At 39.1% G+C, this 22,884-nt stretch overlaps 1 protein-coding gene and 1 non-coding gene across 3 annotated transcripts in view; one reads left to right on the top strand and one right to left on the bottom strand.

The window, feature by feature from the left end:
• Positions 1 to 22,884, top strand: part of nlgn1 (neuroligin 1) — a 442,740-nt gene that overhangs the window by 247,220 nt on the left and 172,636 nt on the right. The gene's annotated exons all lie outside the window — the stretch shown is intronic.
• trnas-aga (transfer RNA serine (anticodon AGA)) lies at positions 7,238 to 7,319 on the bottom strand. Its single transcript has one exon. It is a non-coding gene; the product is annotated as a tRNA-Ser (tRNA).

Genomic DNA, 22,884 nt, shown 5'->3' with positions numbered 1-22,884 from the left:
ACCAACTAACACCAGCCAACCTGCTTTAATTAAGCAGGAAATTTAACTAAAATGGTAGATTATTGGCGTTAAAGTATGCTGATATAGTATTATCTCACAATACTTTTAAATATATTTTTTCCTCCACCTTTAATGTAAAACAATGCTGCCTGACTGCACATACTGTATATGCAAATGTACTTTTATTCATCTCAGAAATGGCTATGAGTCATTAATTCTTGGTTCTTCAAACTTCAGTAGTGACTAATAAGTCTTCTCAAAGTCAGGCTAAGCCATTCATAGTGAGAGAGGAAGGAGAATTTCTCAAGGACACTGGCATATGAAAGGTTTGACTCTGCTGAGGCTCCTTGTGGGATTGTCTGTGGCAAATGTTTCTGGTGCAGAGGGGACAGAAGCTCTTGGATGGCAGGACATCAGTCCTGGCCAGTGGACAGATGTTCAGGCTCTCCACAGATTTTCCAGCATCTTTAAGTGCTCTTCTTCAGCATATAGAGGGTATAGTCCAAGTTCCTTCCCCATGCTGCTTGTTTCAGCAGCAAAATTGGTATCCTGCCACTGTACATCTTAAGAAAGCATCTTTATAGTGTCTGATTTGTTCTGGCAGTCTTCTCAGAGATTGATAATGATAATTCCCACAATTGTAGATTATGATTTTGTGCCAGTGTATGATCGGAATTTTGACATTGGTATCCTTCTATACCTCTGATTCAGCATTGCTTATGTCAATCATTCTGTCAGTCATCTGAAATGAGCATGCGCAAAATGCTGTGAATAGGAGATACTGTGCCTTTTTTTAGGTTTATATAGGACACGACAAGTGTGAAGACAAGGCAGATACTGGCCAGTTATCTGCCAGTCATTATTTTATTTGTCAAACATATTATTTTCTTGCCCATTTGCAATGGCAATCTCGGGGATATGACATCAATGATGTCTTTTGTTTGCATTGACATCCCTTAGGCTCTTTGTGACATATCCGAGATTATTTTCATGTTCCAGCGCTTGAAACAGTCATGTTGTATTCTGTTTACGCAGTCCTTTGCATTTGAAAACAAGTTACTCCATAATTTGTCAGCCGTCAGTGTTTTTTTTTTGTTTTTTTTGTTTTTGTATTCTGCTGTGATTGTTGACACATGAATAGCTGTTTTCTGAGACAGAACGCAAGCCAAAATTCTGCCTATTTGAGTAAATCCAAACCTACATTTTCAGACAAGCTAATATTCCTCATGTGTCTTTTTACCATTGACTGGTAGCTGTCAGTAATAATATATAGGGAGCCTGTATACTTGATTCATGCTTTACATGCAACAAAAAACACATTTTATTAATTTTAATCCAGTTATGTGCAGCTTCCTAGTATGCCTGTACATAACCTTAGGAAGCAGATCCACCACCAGAAATGTCAAAGTTAATTGATTTTAATACTTGAAAGCCTTGTAAGATGTTCATTCAAATCACATGCCTTACCCATAAGATTAACTACATGTGGATTTTTCTTCTGTTGGCATCATCACAACAGAGTAAAATGGAGGCGATTTTAATCACAGAGTCTTTATCATGCTTTTTTTTTTTTTTTTTTTTTTTTTTTTGCTGTGGTTGCTGTCACGGCGGTGCCTATTTTCAGAGACTAACGGTACAAATATAGTGACAGTTATAGTCGTCACAATGCAAAGCTTGTCACCTCACGTCAGCTTTGTGGTAAAAAAAAACAGTGTGTAGCCAACCAGGGATGGATCACATCTCAACACAGAGGACCCCATAAAGCGCTTAATACCAAACAGTTACCTGTGCACAAAACTCACGGTGATGTTTATTATGAAAATCACAAGCTTTTCATGTAGGATTGACTCATAAAGCCTTTGTTCCATTTGTACTTTGTGTTATTTTCAACAAAATAGGTTCTATTCAGTAGGCACATGGGTCACCATTTTATTTATTTCTGTGTAAACCATCTAGCGATCAAGAACTCATCTTTTTATTTTAGCTTGAGGGTTTTATTCAATTTTTAATGGATAGCACATTCTGGTAAAATTATACGATTAACAAATTTATTGAACTGAGGAGTATAATCAATGAAGCAGGAGTTGTTTTGCCATAGATGTGCTTCTGCAATTCATTATCATTAACAGAATTCATGAGAGAGAGAAAGCGAGCAGAACAGCACTGGCTTTTTTTCTAGTGGGAAGAAATCAAACCCGGTCTAATAGTAATCGCAGACACTGAGACAAAGCAATAACACTGGGAATCGCTGGGCAGAAATGCAGTGATCTTTGTCGACCGTTCTCCATGCCTCCTTTCTCTCTTGTGCATTTCATCAGTCAGGCCCTCTTGGTTTATGTGTTTTTTAATGTAATTTCTCCACACAAATGTAACCGTGAAAGATTGTTTTCATTAGCATGCGACAATAACGGGGATATTTAAACAGATGACCAGGTTTCAATTACATGCCCTTGTCACTGAGACAGAATTGTACCATGCAGCCAAATCAGGCGATTTAAACTTTTCATTATCATCTTCGAACAGGTTATGAAGAGCCCTATTAAGGAAGAGAGGTGAGAAATTATTTTATATAAATAAAATTAACCATAAGAGGAAACAAAAATTAAACTTGGGTGTCTCCGTTCTGTTTCACTGAATTAAAAAAAGAACAAAAGAAAAAAACGGGTTACCCTTTAGTAACTTGAATTAATAATGAATTAACAAACATTATATAATGCTTAACATATCATTAGTTTATGCTTATTCAAATAGTTAGAAATATGAGATAATGCACTTGTCAGTGTTTACTAATAAATTTAACTAACATTAACTAATTTATATATTTACAATAACACCTTAGGTTTGCTTCTGTTGGTATTATTTTTAATTATTGAACACCTGACTGCTCATTATGCATCTTATTAAAACACTATTTGCAAAATAAACAAATACATGTGCATGAAACATTGATTTGAAGTTGAAATTATTTTATTAGCTTACTTGTAGAGATCGCACAGTAATCCAAGAAGCAGGCAAGATGGCTTGTAATACCCGGATGAGCGGTCTGATACGTGGATGTGCAGTTACTGAGAAATAACAGACCGCTAGGTGGCTCCATTTACCAATCAGAATAGAGTAATTTCAAGATCTGTGTGTTAAGTAATGTTAGTTAAATTAATTTGTTAACATTAACAAGCGCATTTCATATTCCAAACTATTTGAAATAAAAATTGACTAATGATCTGTTAAGCATTATATAATGTTTATTAATGATTTATTAATGAAAGTTACTATAAACTGTTACCAAAAATGGTAGATTGATTTTCCCTTGTCCAACTTTTCATTACTAATTAAATGTAACTTTTTTTTTCTTTTCTTTATTTATTTTTTTAATAATGTGAAGTGATTGGATTTTCATTAGTGATTGAGTTTTCCATTGGAGATTTCTAAATTGTAAGGTATTTACAGAATGAGACTGATACCGTTGATCCTCTTATTCTCTACTTTAAAGTTCCAATACATTATTTCAGCATCGAAACAGAACCTAGTTTATTTTGCGCAAAGACTACTACTCTTATCTCATGCCCAACTAAACTTTAATACCTGTTGCATACGGCAAACCAAAGCAGTGCGTACACAAAACTGCAGAGTAACTATGGTAGCAGGCCACAATTTTGCTACGTGACAGAGCCGCAGCTCTATGCAGAAAATAAAGTGATTCCTGGATTACTATATTGAATTTTAATTATTTATTTTATTATTTTTATATTTGAATTTTAATAATGGCCATAAATTATAAAAAAATATTATCGAGAGTTGGCCATTGAGAATTATTACAAACTTACAAGAGGGATCACATTACATGTAAATGGTGATTAATCTAAACAAAAGTGAACACAAACCCCAAAGTGTAGCTATAAACTGCTTAAATCATCTGGATTAATTCATTTTCAATAAATAGAAAGTCTGTTTGTGTACCTGTCACTGTGTTTGGAACTTCCATCAAGCTCTACAAATGTCTTGTTTTAAACAGTTGGTAAGTAGTTTGCTCCAGCATTTCATGTTGCTTCATAAAAGCCTATATTACAAATATTATGTAGTTCAGTACATTTGTAGTACATTTTCACTAAATTTTCTGTTCAGTGCTCTATGCTCAGCAAAAATTAGCTCAGCATCAAAGCTCTCACCTCACTGTCACTTCTGGGACGCTCTTGCAACACAGCAACATGCGGCTAATACACCCAGTATGAATACTGAAATCCATTAAAATGGGCACCAAACAAATACACACTGCTTTTGCTTGTGATGTGAAATAGGCTTTTGATTTCATCAATGCAGCCGAAGGAGACTAAAAAGAACTCTCACTGACCTTTTGCACAAGTTTAATTGTGTAATTGAGTAGTCCTTTTTAATTAAACTATTTAAACACTTCATTCAAACAGTTTATTTTGTGCATGTTGGAAATTAATTAACAAATGCATCAATTTATGCACGCATTAATGAATACATAGCCGACTTAATTTCAATCTACCTGTGCAATGCGCCTGACACTGATCAGCTGCATGTGCATTTCTACATTTGCGCTGATGACAAATTAAGGGCAGGGATGGTGTGACGTGTTTGTGATTCTTTTTCACTGAGTGGATTTGGGATGCTGATGGCTGTAAGCCTGATGGATAGAGTTGTAATGAATGAAAGGTGAATTAGAAGCATGGGCTTACCGTCATAACCCGGCGAGACTAATCAGGGGCTCACCGACTCATTTTCCAGCCCTTCATTCCAATTCAGAGAATGCAATCCAAAGATAGATGTGCCTCAATTACATTGGAATAGATCAAATTTCACACCCATTCATTTGCTGGCAATGTGGTGCATGATAAACATTGTATTGCTTCATTAATAACCAGACGTCACCCTCATTAGACCCCTTTTGAGCTTGACTAACAGGAGGAATCATTAGTCAAAAGTAATATTAACAGGTACATCCGATTTTCATACCTCCCATCTTATTAACAGAAAGCCTACCCAAGTGGTCATTAATCACCCGCTGCTGAATAAGTCATGCATGAATACATACACACACACACACACACACACACACACACACACACACACACACACACCTACTGCCATATTCCCTGACAATGTCTCAAACAGAAACAGCATACGCTGCAGAGAACACAAATAATAACAGCAACAAACATATTTGCTTGTTGCTACTTGCATTCTTGTGGCAGTGGAAAATGATGTGGCATTTACTGCCAAAGCCTCTTTAGAGTTTGCATGCCGAATTGAGTAGAGTTGGGGGGGGGGGCATGCACCCTGTGCCATGCAGGCTAGCTGACATGGCACATGGTGATCCTTTAGCAGCCAAAAAGAGCTTTCCTTTGCCCATTTGGGCCTTCAAATGGCCAAAAGCAAGGGCTGGGTGATTGACAGGTGGGCACTAGGACTTAATTCCAAGGGAATAACTCCAAAGCCTGAGTAAACAGCCCGCTGTATTAGGGAGTCCAGTGGAGATGAGCCACAGAGGCAGTGCCGGCCGCCCCATAATCCCCTGCAAGTACAGCCAACATTGCTCTTTTAATTTAGTTTACACCCTAATGGGTTTAGCTGACTGCTGATGGTGAGCAGATCATTATGATCTGAGGCAGGGCCCAATGGTCTGGCTCCCAGGTGATCAAGTTCACTAGAGTTAACTTTACCTCTCAGGGACGAGAGAAAGATGGACCTCTTTCACAGACATAGAGTAAAACAAAAAAAAAAAAACTACACATATTTTCCTCAACCTACTTTTACTTCAGTGAAGACCCTTTCCAAAATCACAGATTTTGCATTCAAGTCATGTTGGAATGATTGTATTCATGAGATGAGTGAACGGCACAGCAGTACTGTAATTGACCCTTCACGAAACCATGGCCCAAAACGACGAAACTCTGTACATGAGGAATTTGCAATTTGATTACAAGATATCCAAAAAGGTTGGAGGATGAAGTACAATTTTAACCATTTCCCAAACCATAAAGTCAAGAGGAGAGATGCAAACTTGCCATCTAAACCGGTCAGACTTACTGTGTGTCTGAACCAAGTTTAGTTAGCTGTAGGTAAAGTTTAGACTTGTTAATAAATCGCAACCCAAGCTGGACAAATTTAAGTTAGTATTTCTTTCTCATTAATGTTAACTCATGCATTTTATAACCTTAACCTTCTGAGACCCGAGCATGACTGCTGTGTACATTTTCTATTTCCCTTTTTAATATGTTACTAGCAGCACCTATTTTTTATTTTTTTCTAGAGCAAATAGTTTTACTAAAAATGTATGTCAACATATGTGGACAACAGGACTATGTTGTGAAATTTTAAATAGTACCAAGCTATAGAAAGTCTATAGAATTTTTTTTTTATTATTAAATTGTTTATTATGTTTCCAGGAGTGTTGGTTATTCATGTTTTTGAGATGTTACAGACATTACAGCTGATTTTCTGTAAAGCTGCTTTGGAACAATGTGTATTGGGAAAAGCACAAATAAAAACTATACAAATAAAAATTATTTGACTGAATATATATTTTTTTCCTCAGTGTAGAAATGCACAGTAAATATATGATTTGTAATGAAAGCCTTGTGCTGTTGTACACATTATTGTACATTGTGTTTAGCAGCATGGCGTTTCGCGATAAATAGCTCAAATTTTAATAATGGCATATCGGATGAAACTAGAGACTCTAATCTTCTGACTCAAACGGGTTTTAGTGTAAAAGGTTAATGTGGTTTCTTACCAGATGTAGTTTTGTTGGTATTTCTCCCACTGACAAACTCGTGATCGGCGCCATGTTGTTTTGTCACATGACTCTGTACGTCGAAAGTTTAACACTATACTGACAGCCAAGAGTCTCATGAACTGACTTCAGTCAGTTTAAATTAATTTAAATTATGTGTTGCATATAGCGAAGCCAAAATACAATGTCCACGCATGTGTCCGTGGGGTCACACAGGGTTAAATGCATATTATAATAATTTTCTTTATTTATCACACATTATACATATATAGTGAAATTCTTCTTTTCACATATCCCAGCTAGGTTGGGGTCAGAGTGCAGGGTCAGCCATGATACAACACCCCTGGAGCAGATAGTGTCAAGGGCCTTGCTCAGGGGCCCAACAGTGGCATCTTGGCAGTGCTGGGGCTTGAACCCCTGACTTACTGATCAGTAACCCAGAGCCTTAACCACTGAGCTACCACTGCCCCAAGCTACTAATGTTGTCGGCAGGATTCAAACCTGTGCAGGGAGACCCCAATGGATTTCTAGTCCATCGCCTTAACCACTCGGCCACGACAACTCACATTAATATTCATATTATAGACCTTTATGTCTCCTTTGGTCTAAAAGGCTGCATTTACACAGTCACAAAAAATCTGATTTTTTACTCACATCTGACACAGATATTTGTGGATATTGTTGCACATGTGTAAACAGAAAAAAAATAAATAAATAAATAAAAATGCACAAGCTTGGATTTTTCCACATCAGATCTGAGCCACTTCCAAAATGTGTTTTTAAATCAGATAAATATTCGACATCTGGACATCTGACCTACTCCTAAACATTCATATCTGATTCTCCTCATATTTCTGACATTAATCAGAAAAATTAATCTGATAAAACTGAGTTTTCATTTATATATCAGCATGTATAAAAATGTTATTCTGGAAGTATGAGGTGTCAAAGTGAGGAGACATTACAAAGATGAAAAGACTAGAATAGATATATGAATAGATTCATATAAAAACAGGTAAAAGCCCTGTAAGTCTATCAGAAAGTTTTACGATACAAGCAACAGTGCAACAGTGGTGCACCTCCTTTGCTTTACATTGTGTTGCAGTAGTGCTAAAAAGTTTCCTATATTTGTTGGTATGAAAAAAGAAAGACAAATAGAATTGCCAAACGCATCCATCTTGTTCCGACCTACCAAAGTCACACGTGTTATATGTCATGACTCGTAAGTAGCAACTTCTAAGAGGACTTGAAGGCAACATGAGAGTAAGCATCATGTAGGCAGACTCTTAGATTGTGTGTTGTGATACCATGTCACAGTCCTTGTTTATTCAAAGCAGACAGCATTGATCAGATCCGAGTGAAAAGTTGAACCTCTGCCCTGTAGGTTCGGCTTTACAGCTCTTGGCAATCGGATCATGCGGGTTTTATCTCATTCCTGGAACGTGTGTTGTGATACCATGTCACACAGTCCTTGTTTATTCAAAGTAGACAGCACTGATCAGATCTGAGTGAAAAGCTGGACCTCTGCCCTGTAGGATTGGCTATACAGCTCTTGGCAATCGGATCACGCAGGCTTTATCTAATTAACCAACTTTTAGCCCACTGTACAGGAAATGACAACAGTGGAATGGCAGTACAGAAGTCCTGATTATCCAAGAATACACTTTTCTGTCTTGCACACAATGCAGTCTAGTTTCTAAGTGGTCTTTATGTGTGTATGTGTGTGTGTATGTGTGTTAGTGTGTGTGGTCCTTCTCTTTTTGTCATCATTACTGGTCTGCCATTAAACAGAGGATGCCAGTGAGCATATTAGTGTCTGCCTGGCTCGGCTGCTCCTGTAAAGGGGGCAGGGTGGGGCGCACTCTAAATTTGTGCTCTTGACTTGAAGAGATTGTTCCTTGCAATTATCAGAGGACCTTTCCGGGGTCAATCAATACAAATGTAACAATCCCGTATTTTCAGTGAATGCCATGACACCACTTGACGAATGATTCTGCCTGTGTCGTCTATAAGTGACTTCACTGGAGAGAGATCCAGAGAGTAGATCATCCTCTTTAGAAGACAAACTCCAGCAAGACACTCTTGCCAGCTCCACGAATGTTTGTTTTCAATTACTTGCGCAATGCTTTGAGCAAACAAATGGCTGACATATCTGAACAAAAACTGTAAGTTTCACTTGCTCAGCATGATTTTACATTGTAGATTTCTTATGTTGGCTTATTCCTCTTGGTGTTACTTAGCCCTTTGTTCTACTGTCAAAACTTAAGTTTGCTTTGAAAAGGTTACTTCAAATTAGTAAGGGTGAAAGTGACACCAATTGCTGTGCTCAAAAGTTAAAGACCCCATGAAACTGCTTGATGAGCGAAATTCTTTTTCCTGTGTTGACAAGTTGGGCCGGGAGATATTGAAGCCAGAGCTCATTCTTTTACATATTTATCTATTTTTAATAGCCAGTTCACGAGTTTGTTTGCCCATATAATCTTTAATCTATTAAGGTTAAACTTATTTGGCTTGCTGTCCACGGTGGACGGGCTCGAGGAAGCAGCTTCAGCTTGAGCTCTAAATTAACCCCCCCCCAGGACTATTACTAGGAGATGATCACATGGGGCAAGATGCCTAAGGTAAAGGTGGAGTTCAGGTGGTGGAGGGATGCTGGAAACAGCTGAGACTGAAGAGGTATAAGCAGCTGCTTATATACTCTGGCTGTTAATTGAAAGATTAGATGGGCTCGCTCCTCCCGAACTTACGGTTAGGAACTTCATTTCACAAGTTCGTTTGCCCATATAATTTTTAATCTATTAAGGTTAAACTTATTTGGCTTGCTGTCTATGGTGGAGGGGCTCAAGGAAGCAGCTTCAACTCAAGCTCTAAATTTACCCCCCAAAAATGTGCTTACAATAAAAGGACAGCGAGCACATGGATAAATCGTAAATGCTTTATAGATGATTGTATCCTTAGATGTGTATGCTGTAGTAGAACCATTTATTATGTGCGATGTTTAACCCCCCCCCCCGCAGAAAAATGGGTGAAAGAAACACCAAATCATAGGCTAACAGAAATGCTCAATTTTGGTAAACTGCATTGAAGCAGCCGGCTTGCAGAGGCAGCCTCACGCAAGGGCCTGCTCTGGGTGGAAGGTTTAGACGAAGGACATTTATGCAGCTATAGGGGGTTGTACAGTTGACATATTGCATCTAGTCAGCCAGCTAATAGAGGCAGCCTCACGTAAGGGCCGACTCTGGGTGGAAGGTTTAGACAAAGGACATTTATGCAGCTATAGGGGGCTGTACCATTGATATATTGCATCTAATCGGCCAGCTTACGGAGGCAGCCTCACGTAAGGACCTGATCCGGGTGGAAGGTTTAGACGAAGGACATTTATGCAGCTATAGGGGGCTGTACCATTGATATATTGCATCTAATCGGCCAGTTTACGGAGGCAGCCTCACGTAAGGGCCCAATCCAGGTGGAAGGTTTAGACGAAGGACATTTATGCAGCTATAGGGGGCCGTACCATTGATATATTGCATTTAATTAGCCAGCTTACATAGGTAGCCTCATGTAAGGGCCCGATCCAGGTGGAAGGTTTAGACGAAGGACATTTATGCAGCTATAGGGGGCTGTACCATTGATATATTGCATCTGATCGGCTAGTTTACGGAGGCAGCCTCAAGTAGGGGCCTGATCCGGGTGGAAGGTTTAGATTAAAGGACCGGTGCACGACAATAGGGAGTTGTACCATAGGTATACTGTCAGATCAACTCGCGACAGTAGCCTCATTCAAAGGTCTACCCAGAGACAGGGAAATATGGTGCTTGAAATGAACAGGATGAGATGGTGACCGCAGTTGTAATGCTCATTACAGCTGCTGTGAAGCAAAGACAATGGGATTTAGCGGAAGCATGTTAAAACACTGCTGCGGCAGTAGAGTAAAGTGAGCCTCCTGCGGGAGCAGAGTTAAGGCAGTGCTGTGGCAGTGGAGTAGAGGAGATGGAATAGTAAAAAAGGGGGCATAGTGAAGGTGCTCCTGTGGGAGCGCTGCTGTGTTTCCATTGCTGTAGATGTACTGCTACAAAAGTATGGATCTTAGACATTAAAAGTGCCTGTGGAGAGAAATAAAAATAAATCTGTGTACGTACCTATAAGGGAAGCAATTAGGTTTGTACATGCCTGTAGGGGAAGAAAATGTTTAGTTAGGAATACATAACTTTATACACACCTGTAAGGGAAGAAAAAGGTTGCGCCAAGTGGGGCGCTGTTGTGGCAGAATCAAGTGGGCACACATGGCTTTATTACATTTACACATGCCTGTAAGGAAAGCACAAGGTTATTTTGGAGGTCATATCAGGCTCTATTTATTATGTGTTGGGTTCATTGTAACCATGAGCGAAAGAAATGCCAATGCGAAGGCTAACGGGAAATGCTAAAGGCTCTTAAGATTACTGCACCACCACTGCACTCGAATGAGAGAGCTCATACTGCATTTCGGACAGGAGATCCCACGGAGTGAATGATGTGAAATTTCACACTGCATTCGAATGGGAGAGCCCACACTGCAATTCGACGGGAAAGCCTGCATAGCGTTACTGCGATTCAAACAGGTGAACCTGTAGCCAAATTGCATAGCCTCACACTGCGTCCGGACGCGAGAGCCCACACTGCATTTGAATGGTGGGTGGCGCAGAGTAATGAACCTTGCTGAATTGTGGTTTGCGATGGGTATATATGGCAGAGGTTTAGACTCACAGCCTAAAAGACACTGCAGCTGCGACACCTGGACAACACATTTGCGCTGCTTTGCAGTGTCGTGGGAGTTTGTCACATGGTCCGAAAGACACCGCAGTTGCGGCACCTATACAGCACATTTGCGCTGCTTTGTGGTGTCATGGGAGTTTGTCGCATGGTCCGAAAGATGCCACAGTTGTGGTACGTGGACAGCACATTTGTGATGTTTTGAGCCAATGGCAGGGGCACCGCAATTGTGCTTTTTTAACAACTAAAATGTTTGCCATCTTTGTGTCCTCGGTAGGTAATGGTGAAGTCTTGTAAATACACCTAGACAGAGAAAGCGAGATGTAAACCTGCATACAATCCAGTGACAGGAATTTAAATGGGCTCTCACAGGGACCTGCTGGAAGTAATATTGGTGAAACCCCAGTGGAAGGCACAATTTCAGTTGTTGTTGTAGAAAAGACAAAATAGTCATATTTAGGTGAAACTTATACTAGGGAGACATTTCACACCCCTGTGAATAAGAAATAATCTGTGAAAAGTTAGATCCATGGCCACTGGAGAGTGGGCTGCACTTGCGCTGGTAGAGGGAAAACTTCTGCTAATGCTTATTTGAGGGGAAAGCATGCGTCGACATTTCGGGGACATAAGTTTAAAGAGAAGAGAAAATGAATATTAGTGACATTTAGAAACAATAATGTGACCAACAGCATACAATTATCTAAGAATAAAGAGGGCTGCAAAGAGGGCTTCCTGGTAAATACAGCTTTAAAAACAATGTGAACAACAACATAAAATTATCTGAAAAAATAAAAGAGCTTTAGCTCTGAACTGCAAAAGGAAATGCAGGAGAAAATAGATTTGCAGTCATTATTCACTTGTGGCCATTCACTCCTTAGGAGTACTGTATGACCGCCACCTGCTGTACAATATATGTCTTGCATGATTAATGTATCTGCATTGCAAGAGTTTGAGATACTCCGTACTACCCCCAGAAAATCAGAGAGAGAGAGCGAGAGAGAGAGAGCAAGAGACCGCTGAAGTGCCGCTAACCCCTAGATTACACAGGGCACTTCTGCGGCGCGTTCCGGCTCCGACGAGGTTTTGTTCCGTCCTCCACATGGCGTCAAACCCCACCGGGAGCATTTCAGAAGTGGAGCACTGCAAGGCAGTTGAATTGGCGAGATCACGAGATCAACAAACAACAATAAACTACTTTGCCTGTCTGACATTGACTTCCTTTTTTGTATTTTTTCCTTGATTTTTAGGGTTCTACCATGGGTAAGTTGGCTAAATGGTTATTTTTTTCTCTGATTTAATTGTGTTTATTGTTGTGTTTATTGTTGTTATGTCCTACTTTGTTGTGCTGTAGCCTACAGACAAAGTTAATACACTTAAAAGGCCAGTTATGAATGACATGGATAAATTGACCGAATGTTCTGACTTTAATTTTGTATTTGAACTGTGCGGCTTGGACGCGGCATCCGTCAAAAGTAGACAAGACGCCTATCTTTAGCGAAGCAGAGCGGAGAGCCGCTTCTAGGAGGCTTCTGAAATGCGCCGGGGCGCATCTGGTGGAATCACAAGCATTGACTAGAGTGGCCGCGATCAGCTCCGGTGGCCGCGTCAGAGCCGGAACGTGCCGCAGAAGCGCCCGGTGTAATCTAGGGGTAAGAGGAAACACCTGTGCGCTAGAACGAGATTTAAACAGTCAAGCGTGTGGGAATAAAATGTAGACAGTTAAGATGAAAGGACTGGTGCATGGCCATATGAAGCTGTAGCACTGGTATACAGCGAAGTAGTGGCCGGTTTTGTGGAGGCAGCCTCAACGCAATAGGATCTGCTTCGGCGAGTAATGATTGAAAAGGAAGAAAGGCAGGGTAGAAAACCACAGTTAAAGTGGCAGCCGCCATTATCACGATGTATGCAAATAGTGAGCTACTGCGGCAGCTTTCGTTGAATAACATAATGATTTTGATAAAATAGCTTATCTTATAAGGAAGACGAATACTTCACTCAGAGTAATAGGACATCACATAGATCTATCGCGGGTGGGTGGGCCAAATGCTGGAAACAGCTGAGACTGAAGAGAGGTAAGCAGCTGCTTATATACTCTGGCTGTTAATTGAAAGATTAGATGGGCTCGCTCCTCCCGAATTTACGTTTAGGAACTTCATTAGCTTTAAATTTACATTACAGTTGTGAGTCATGATTTTCTACTTGCTATTGCTAGTCAGAAGTAGGTGGTATTAGGTGATATGTAATTTATGTATAAAAATGTATGTACAATTTTAGGAGTACACTTGCAAATAGATGACCTCAAAGCCAGCAGACATGGATTACAAGGCTCCAAACTCCAATTTGGTTTTCATAGGGGCTTTAAGCAGCATATTAGCCTTGTGCATGTGACCTGTCATGTGACCACTCTCCCAAAAATTGAATTTCCAAACTGCTTACCGATCAGTAATGTGCTCATAACAGTAGTCTCTATGTTAACCAGTGCTGCCTACACCCACCACAGTTCAAACTGAGTGCTTGGCATTTCCCATTACTTAGCCTAATTATGCATGCTAATTATTTTCCCATTATGATTACACAGTGGGGTGGCTCTTATCAAAATAAAAGTGTTGTTTTTTTTCCAAATAGTTTAGTGTTAGCTGTTCTTTTCCCGGCCATTGTGATAGTGACTGCAGTTGTTGAGGATTATAGGGTCTTTACTGATGTGGCTTTCTAACCCCCTCTGTCTCTCTCTCTCTCTCTCTCTCTCTCTCTCTCTCTCTCTCTTGTTACGTATTTTTTTCTCTCTCTCTCTCTGTCAGTGTTGCCCCAGGCCAGGTTGCTTAGTTTAACCATAGCAACTGACTTTCCCCATTGTTGCTGTGCAAATCCTGTTATAGCGTACTGTGGATAGCGTTTATGGTGAAGAAGGATTTTAATTCCTATTATGCAGCACCATAGAATTCATGGAGCTTCTGGCTTATTACATCATTCAGGCTAGACTCCAGAATACTGTGGTGTTGCTTTTTTCTGCCACCTCACTTTCTGGGCTACACAACACTGGACTGTAAGTTTTACAGTACTGCTGATCTTCTTGCTTTAGTGAATCAGTGGAATTGGTTGTGTGCTGACGTTCAGCTTCCATATTACCCGGTCGTGTCTAGAAGGTAACTCGCCTGGCAGTCAAAAGTCTCATGAGAGTTGCATACAATGTTCACACACTGTGTTTATTGTTTTTATTCGGTGTCCCACAGAAACCCTACACATACCTCTACCTCAAACCTAACCCTTACCTTAATCTTACCCCTTAATCTAACCCTAACCCTAACTGAGAACAGGGTCACCTTTAAAGCTCATTGTGAAGGCCAGGGTTTCAGACCAAACCTGGAGGGATTACAGGGGCTTCTGGGCTTAACTAAGGTCAAAGTCTGCCTAATATGAAGAACAACAATTTCTAGAGTACTAGCAGTGACAATTAGTATAAATAATCAACTTGACTTTCACTGTGATGGCAACTTGATAACCTTGTGTTTTTTTACCTTAAGTGTCGAAGTGAAATCATTCAGCAGCTTTCTGACATATATATTAGACACATTTATTTCACATTGAAATGTGTTAAATAAGCTTACAGGCCTTGTGGCTTCAGTTAATATTAAAATATTAGTGGTCCATGCTCATGTAAAACTCGCCACCACAATTCTAAGGTGTATTAAGTGGTTGTTAGAAGTTTGCTAAGCATTGCTAAGATGTTATGAGTTGTTTCTAGGGTGTCACAAAGTGGCAGCTTACTTGCCCAAGTCAAAGAGGCCACCATAAAGTTTCAAAGACACCTTTTTTTTATCTGCTAAGTGAAAATTGTAAGTCTGATCAATTAGAAATGTAAAATCACATCTTTCCTCAATAAACCACACAATGAGGTATCATTCTTGTCTGTGGCACAAACGTGTGGACCCAATTTTAATATTTTAGGATTAGCTGTTTTTTTTTTGTTTTTTGTTTTTTTTTGTTTTTTTTTTAATCTCTAACCCTAAGTTTGAGCAATAGTAATACTGATGCTATGCAAGTCCTCACACTGTAGGTCAGAAATGACTATTATGGAAAGTCAATCAGAAGGATTTCCTTATGAGATAATATGCTTTGGCTGGACAGAGGAGGGCCTGGTCAAGCAGCTGTGGATGGCACGCAGAGGTGTCAAAACAATCCAAGCAAACAATCCAGAGCTAAAATAAAATGAGTTACATAGAACACTATTTACACATCAGCGCTTATAGGACAGGGGGTCAGAGCTCATTTATAAAAACAAAATAAAAGAGAACAAAATAAAAATAGATATATTGGTTCATTTGATTGTCGTAAAAGGACATAAATTAAAAGACCAGAATCCAATAGCAGAGAGAAGAGAGTTCTCCCTACAACTAATGTCAATCAATCTGATTGGAGCCCAACAGAATCCTAAAGCTTTGTGTGTTTATAGTTTCTCATAAATATGACCTGGGCTTAGGCACTTCGATTGATCTCCAGGAGGCCTCAATATCTTCCACTGCAGTTCTTATTAAAAGCAGCATGCACCGGCTATCCATCCCTGATCCAATCCTCATTCATCACGGAGAGAGTTTCCAGATGTGGCTAACACAATTAAGGTTATGAATACGGCTCTTCCATATTTTACTGCTATATCTCTTGCAGGTGTCCAGTGGGTGGGGTTTCAGAAAGCATGAGCTGTGTTTCCATCTGTATGGGTTCACCCTGAGGACCCAAAGCTTAATCAATGTGAAGGCCTTTCACACAAACACACATGCTGCAGCCACTCGCTGGGGCAGCTGATGTTGATAAATGGTCAATGTCACCTGCCTCTCATGGAGGACAATTGTTGGCTAAATCAGCCCCAGAAGCAGTAAGCAAAGCAACAAAAAACAAGACTTTATGCTGGCATCAACCACCTCCATTGTGCTATCCACAAAGCAATGTCTATTCCTTTCAAGGGACAATAAAAACACGAAAATTGTCATTATTTAACTCACACTTTTTCAAAAAACATTTAACTTACTTTTTCGTTTCTGGCTTACTGTGCACAAAATACCAAATGAACTAAAAGATAAAGTCCAAAATATAGTCATAAAATCTGTCATTAAATCAGAGTGTGTCTGGTCATGTGGTATCTGTGTGTGGTCTGCAGTCAAATTGAGTCTTTTGGCAATCTGACCCTGCTATGTCCGATGGGAACCAAGTGACAGACATGTTCATTCACCGCTCAGGGCACTTCGGGTACAAGAGCCATTCTCATCAGTCTGGTAATCTGTCTTGCACATCCAAAAATTCTAGAACTCATTCCGTGATGTTACCTGTCTGCCCCCCAAAAAATTAATGTGGCTACTTTGTCAACAAGCATCAAAAGGCAAAACATGAGGGAGAGAATGAGAATGAGACCATTTGAACAAAACAACCATAACTGTCTGGAAAATAAAAAGGTCTCTTGAAAAAGAATACCTTTAGCTGAATGAAATGAATATATTTAGCTCTCTGGATAAAGTTATGTGTATGAGAGTAACCTTGATGTTAAGGCCTATACACAACAACTCCAACATTTTGGCATGAAAATTAATATATAGTAAAATTAATATTTTATATATATATATATATATATATATATATATATATATATATATATATATATATATATATATATATATATTTATTTATTTATTTTTATTTTAAAATAGCAATATCACACAAGAAAGTGTGTGATATGGCCCTACATCAGCACTGATATTGCTTATATACAACAGTTCCATGAACAAGTACATTTTAAAAAAATTAGGAAAAACTGAGTATGGTCATAAAAAACGCATTTGTGCATGGAACTACTTTCTTACGCAATGGATCACAATCTGCCATTGCTAGTTCAAACCAAATGATGTGTCCAAGCCTTCATTAGTAATGTATGTAGTATGTCACTTTAGAACTAGTCTCATGGCTTGGGCTGTTTCTAACAAGTTATTGGAGAAACAAGTGTGTGTGTTTGTGTTTGTGTGTGTGTGTGTGTGTGTGTGTGTGTGTGTGTGTGTGTGTGTGTGTGTGTGTGTGTGAGAGAGAGAGAGAGAGAGAGAGATGGAGCATGTGCCATCACCTGATTCCACTCCCAAGCAAAGATGCTGTAGTGTGTTTCGGAAGATAATGTCATTTTGGTCAAATTCATCTTATTTTCTCAGTGGAAAAATAGCTGTCCAAGCTACTTAACTACGTCACCTAGGAGTGTGCTGGGCTGGCGAAAAAAGATACTTACATTATGTATGTTGCACTCTCATTCATGACGGATGAGTTTGTTTATTTTTTAACTGCAAAAGATAGGGTTATTTCATTGCATGCTGTCTATCTGACCTTTATGACATGGCCATTTTGGTATTTCTACACTTTGGCACACACCGGAATCTCCTCCACCATTTTGAACAGTATGTCCTCTCCAATGTGGAAACTCTGGTAAGAGGTAAGCACCTTGAGTTTGTGTAATTAATCAGTCTGTGGTCTCTCAGCTGTGATGAGCCTTAATGCTGAAGTTGTTAAAGCTATTTCCTAGCTTTAGTAGTGTAGTAGTAATCCGAGCGATCACGTAGTGCTGATGAATAAAAACACTGACTGACGCTGACTCACAACTATTTTGTATTACAAACAAAATAGTCTGGCTAAAATATGTAATGTCACAAATTTAAAGGTAAAGAGACACATATATCTCTTAACACATATGCACTGCTCTTACGCTTTAGTTTAGAACGGTACGAACACAAGTGGAGTGATACAAACAGTGAAGCATCGGAGTGCTAATGGTGTGAGACCATCAGTACTCATGGGACGTCTCTCGTCCAATCAGATTTGAGGATCGGAACTCACTGTTATATATATATATATATATATATATATATATATATATATATATATACAGGGTTGGGAGGGTTACTTTTGAAATGTATTCTGCTACAGATTACAGAATACATGCTGTAAAATGTAATTTGTAACGTATTCCATTAGATTACTCAAGGTCAGTAAAGTATTCTAAATACTTTGGATTACTTCTTCAGCACTGATAGATTTTTTCACTTGTTTTGACAGTAAAACTTTGCCAGTACAGTAAGACAAAATACACATGTTAAAAATACATTCTCTAAAAAACCTAAATATCTTATGCAGTGTTATCTCTAAAATAAGACAAATCAAATTGATCTTGTTTTAAGGATTTTTAGATATTTTTACAGAAAAACAATACTAAAATTATTATCAAGAATATGATTTATGCCCTAATATCAAAAGGTCTTACTAAAAAAAAAAAAATATGATCCAACTTGAATTTTCTTGATAAAAAAATTTGATCGTGCCTGGTAACGTGCATGTAAAATGGCAAGAAATGGCATTTTAGCTTAGCATAAAGCTGACAATTTACACAAGGTGTATTTGTATTTCTTCTGCTCCAAACTTACTTCAAACTTCTCTGTCTGCTCGTATGAATGTAACACATCATAAGAAAGTGTTTCACTGCTGTTCAGATGCACTTTGGATTGCATCATTTAGGGTGTGTTCACACTTGTAGTTCGGTTCTCTTGGTCCTCTTGGTCCGGACCAAAAAAGAAAATGATACATTTAGTCCTGGTTCGCTTAGTGTTCACACTGGCATTTTTAACACCGAACCTAAAGATACGAAACCAAAGCCATCAGGAAAAAGTCACAACCTGATTGGACAGCTTTTATGATGTATATTTTTTGGTGGAACTTTCCGAACATCCAAAACAATGTTTGCTGCTGGGCGAAATGCGCTCGTTAGATTTATATGTATATATGGTGGTATTTTTACCAGCTGAGAACAAATGAAGAGCTAATAAAATGTTTAAAGGAGTCAAAACAGTGCCAGGAAAAGAGAGAGAGAGAGAGAGAGAGAGAGAGAGAGAGAGAGAGAGAGAGAGAGAGAGAGAGAGAGAGATGGAGCATGTGCGATCACCTGTTGCCACTCCCAAGCAGAGATGCTGTCAGCTTTCTGAAGATCAGCTTTCTCAGTGGAAAAATAGCGTCCAAGCAGGGGTATTTCTCCCTATTTTGCGGTAGCCGGTGCGCAAGAGTCGATCACTATAGAAACCGCAATGTCCTCTGACATTTTAAACAGCACACATTGTGTAATTAATCAGTCTGTTGTGTCTCTCAGCTGTAATGAGCTGTAATGCTGAAGTTGTTTGTTTAAAGCCGTTTAAAGCTAGCTTTAGTAGTGTAGTAGTAATACAAGCGATCACGAAGAGCTGTTGTATGTAAACCATGGCTGATGCGGATTCACTTCACGTCACCTAACTGGCTCATATCACACACAAAAATTATCTTTTGCCACCACCTGCTGGCTAACATATGTAAAAACATATTAAAAATACATGTAAAAAAAAGACAAACAGTAGCTCTTAACACATATGCACTGCTCTTACACTTTAGTTTAGAACAGCACCAACACAAGCGGAGTGATACACACAGTAAAGCGTCAGAGTGCTGATGGTGTCAGCCCATCAGTGCTCATGGAACGTCTCTGGTCCAATCAGATTCAAGGACTGGAACTAACTGTAATATATATATATATACATATATATCAGTGATTTTGACCATGGCAGGATTGTTGGTGCCAGACGGGCTGGTTTGAGTATTTTTGTAACTGCAGATCTCTTTGGATTAGAGACGTCAGTGGATTAATGTCAGACTGGTATGAGCTGACAGAAAGGCTACGGTAACTCAGATAACCACTCTATACAATTTTAGTGAGCAGAATTATATCTAAGAATGCACGTCGAACCTTGAGGCAGATAGGCTACAACAGCAGAAGACCACGTCGGGCACTTTATTAGGACCATAGTAGTCCTAATAAAGTGCTCAGTCATTGTTTGTTCATGCTGTTTAAAAGCATCTAAACCACTTAAGTATCCAAACTTTTTTTTTCTCAAAGTGTGAACAGTTGTTGTTCGCAAAAGCTGTTTGTGAATTTAAAAAAAAAAAAAAATTGGTCACATCATATATATTTCACTCAGGTTACCAAACTTTTTTAATCCAAAGTGTAAATCATTTTTGTGAGAAATACTTTTTGTGAATACATTTTCTTTTCTTTATTTTTCACATCCCAAACAATTCATTATTTATTTTTTTAATTATTGCTAGTTTAGGTGTGTAAAACTTTATACCGTTTAGTTGCATCAGACCTGGTATGAACAGGCCTTGAGAGTTTTTTGAGTGATGTCTCTTACTTATGCTGTATGTTTGTATGTGTCCCCTTCCTGCCTTGTTTTTTGCATGTGATATTCCTTATTTGAGGGCTGAGAACAGGTGTAAAAGGGCTGTGTCTAGAAGGTAACCGTCCGGCAGCCAAAGTCTTGCGAGAATCTCATTTGCTCTTACAAATGTTAGGCAATATTTAAACAACAAAAAGAGGGAGAAAAGAGAGTTGAGGCTCATCAATCTCCTCAGCTCAGCCTCTCCTTTTCTTTTGTTTATTTATTCGCCCTGTTTCCCTTTTGGCAAAGTCATGGCTGTTTTCTGCCCCATGGGATCCCCTTTCTGGGAAAACTCAGTGACAGTTTTCTACAGTATATGTTTCTGAGGGTGTTAAAGTGTGCCAGGCACATGTTAAGTGCCTTGTTGAACTGATCTCTGACTTTACGCGGTGCGTTCACACTAGAGCTTTTGTTATGCACTGTCCATTTGGCATAAGAGTTTGGTTGGTGTGAAAGCAGATTTCTGAACTTGGGTGCAAAAAAATTTAAAAAATGGTCTGGGGTGCAGTTGATGTGAACTCTGGTGTAGTTGATCACAGTTGTGCAGGTGATCTCATAATTATCTGTATGTATTCTTAAGTACAGTGTAGTTCAGTTTTAACATGTACATGAACTACACCTCAAAAGCACCATAAAACAATCATACATGTAATCCCATTCTAATTTTGTCTTTTTTCACTGATCACCATTCACCATAGTGGTTGTAACAGTCAAATCCCAGGCTCACACTAAATTGATCTCTGGTTTGGACCAAGCAATCAAACCAAGTATGAAAACAGCCAGAGTCTGACCAGGCCACCATTATGTGTGCTTAGAACACTTACTAAAAATACAGAGCAAATTTGCCAGGATCCAATAGCATCAGATTCCAGTTTTCAGAGCATCATTCAGTAAGAACCAAGCTAAACGGAAACCCCATCTTGGAGAGCAAGCTGTCTATATTTGTGTAGCTCTTAGCAAATAAAATCTGACTGAGATTTTCCATTGTAATTTCCTCATGCACTTTTCTTGTTATATTCACACTGAAAGATTTCCAGATATGGGTATTCTTGTCTAAACTGTATTTTAGTTTGTTTTCATTAACCACCCAACCACACTAATCTCTGACTTTCATGTTGCAGACTGGTTTTACTGTGCCGTTTAGATCGATACCCTCACCATTTAGTTCACTCTCCATGTAACCTCTCGCTACTGACAGGTTGACATCAATTCCCTCTGACAGATGACAAAATTCTGAATCCATCTTCACCAGGCCCAGGAAGGGACCTTTACAGTAAGGGTAATGGGATCAAATATATACCCTCTCCAAAAGATGTGAATTTCTCTTGCAAAGGTGCATATGTTGCTAAAGGTGCCTACCACCACCACTCAAGCAGGCAGAATTTAGAGATGGGGGTGAGCTCAAGTAAACCGTAGCAGAGAATAGCTGCAGAGCTTCAACGGTATAATTTCACAGTCATGGCAACAAATCCCCCTCCTTCTATGTCTGCGAATGGGAGGCTTATTTTTCCCAGGCAGCTTAGGAAAGTATTGTTCAGGGAGGTTACTGTATTATCATGTATGGAGCTCAGAGTAGCCTTGCCCTATGTGTTTTTTGGAGGCAAGAAGAGACATTTACTCATTATGAGAACTGTGTGATTAAATCCTGGTTTACGGATTGGGGTGAAATCCATGCAGAGGATTTATAGAGATTTCCAGCCACACACGTTTGCGGTAATGTACTGGGCTGGAGTAGACACAGTAAGACCTCATGCAGTGTTTTGGGCCTCTCTTAGTCCCATGTTTGGCTTGAATATGAAAATATAATATAAGCATATGACATATATATTTAAACATATGTATTTATACTAATAAATATATTAGACAGACAGACAGACAGACAGACAGATAGATAGATAGATAGATAGATAGATAGATAGATAGAAAGGTATATCTTGAACGCATTGTAAGGTGCTTTGGATAAAAGTGTTTGCCAAATTAATTTGTGCTTGAGCCTTGAGAGACTTGAACACTTTAAATGTTTTAGTTGAGTCCACTTTGTCTTTTTTAAGACTTCACAAATCATATTTCTCTTCAATTTGTGTCAGGTTTGTAATGTCAGAGAATAACTTAAAA

The sequence above is a fragment of the Myxocyprinus asiaticus genome, chromosome 35, assembly GCF_019703515.2.
Source record: "Myxocyprinus asiaticus isolate MX2 ecotype Aquarium Trade chromosome 35, UBuf_Myxa_2, whole genome shotgun sequence".
Lineage (NCBI taxonomy): Eukaryota > Metazoa > Chordata > Actinopteri > Cypriniformes > Catostomidae > Myxocyprinus > Myxocyprinus asiaticus.
The sequence above is the reverse complement of the archived record's forward strand: the minus strand, read 5'-3'. Positions and strand labels throughout refer to the sequence as shown.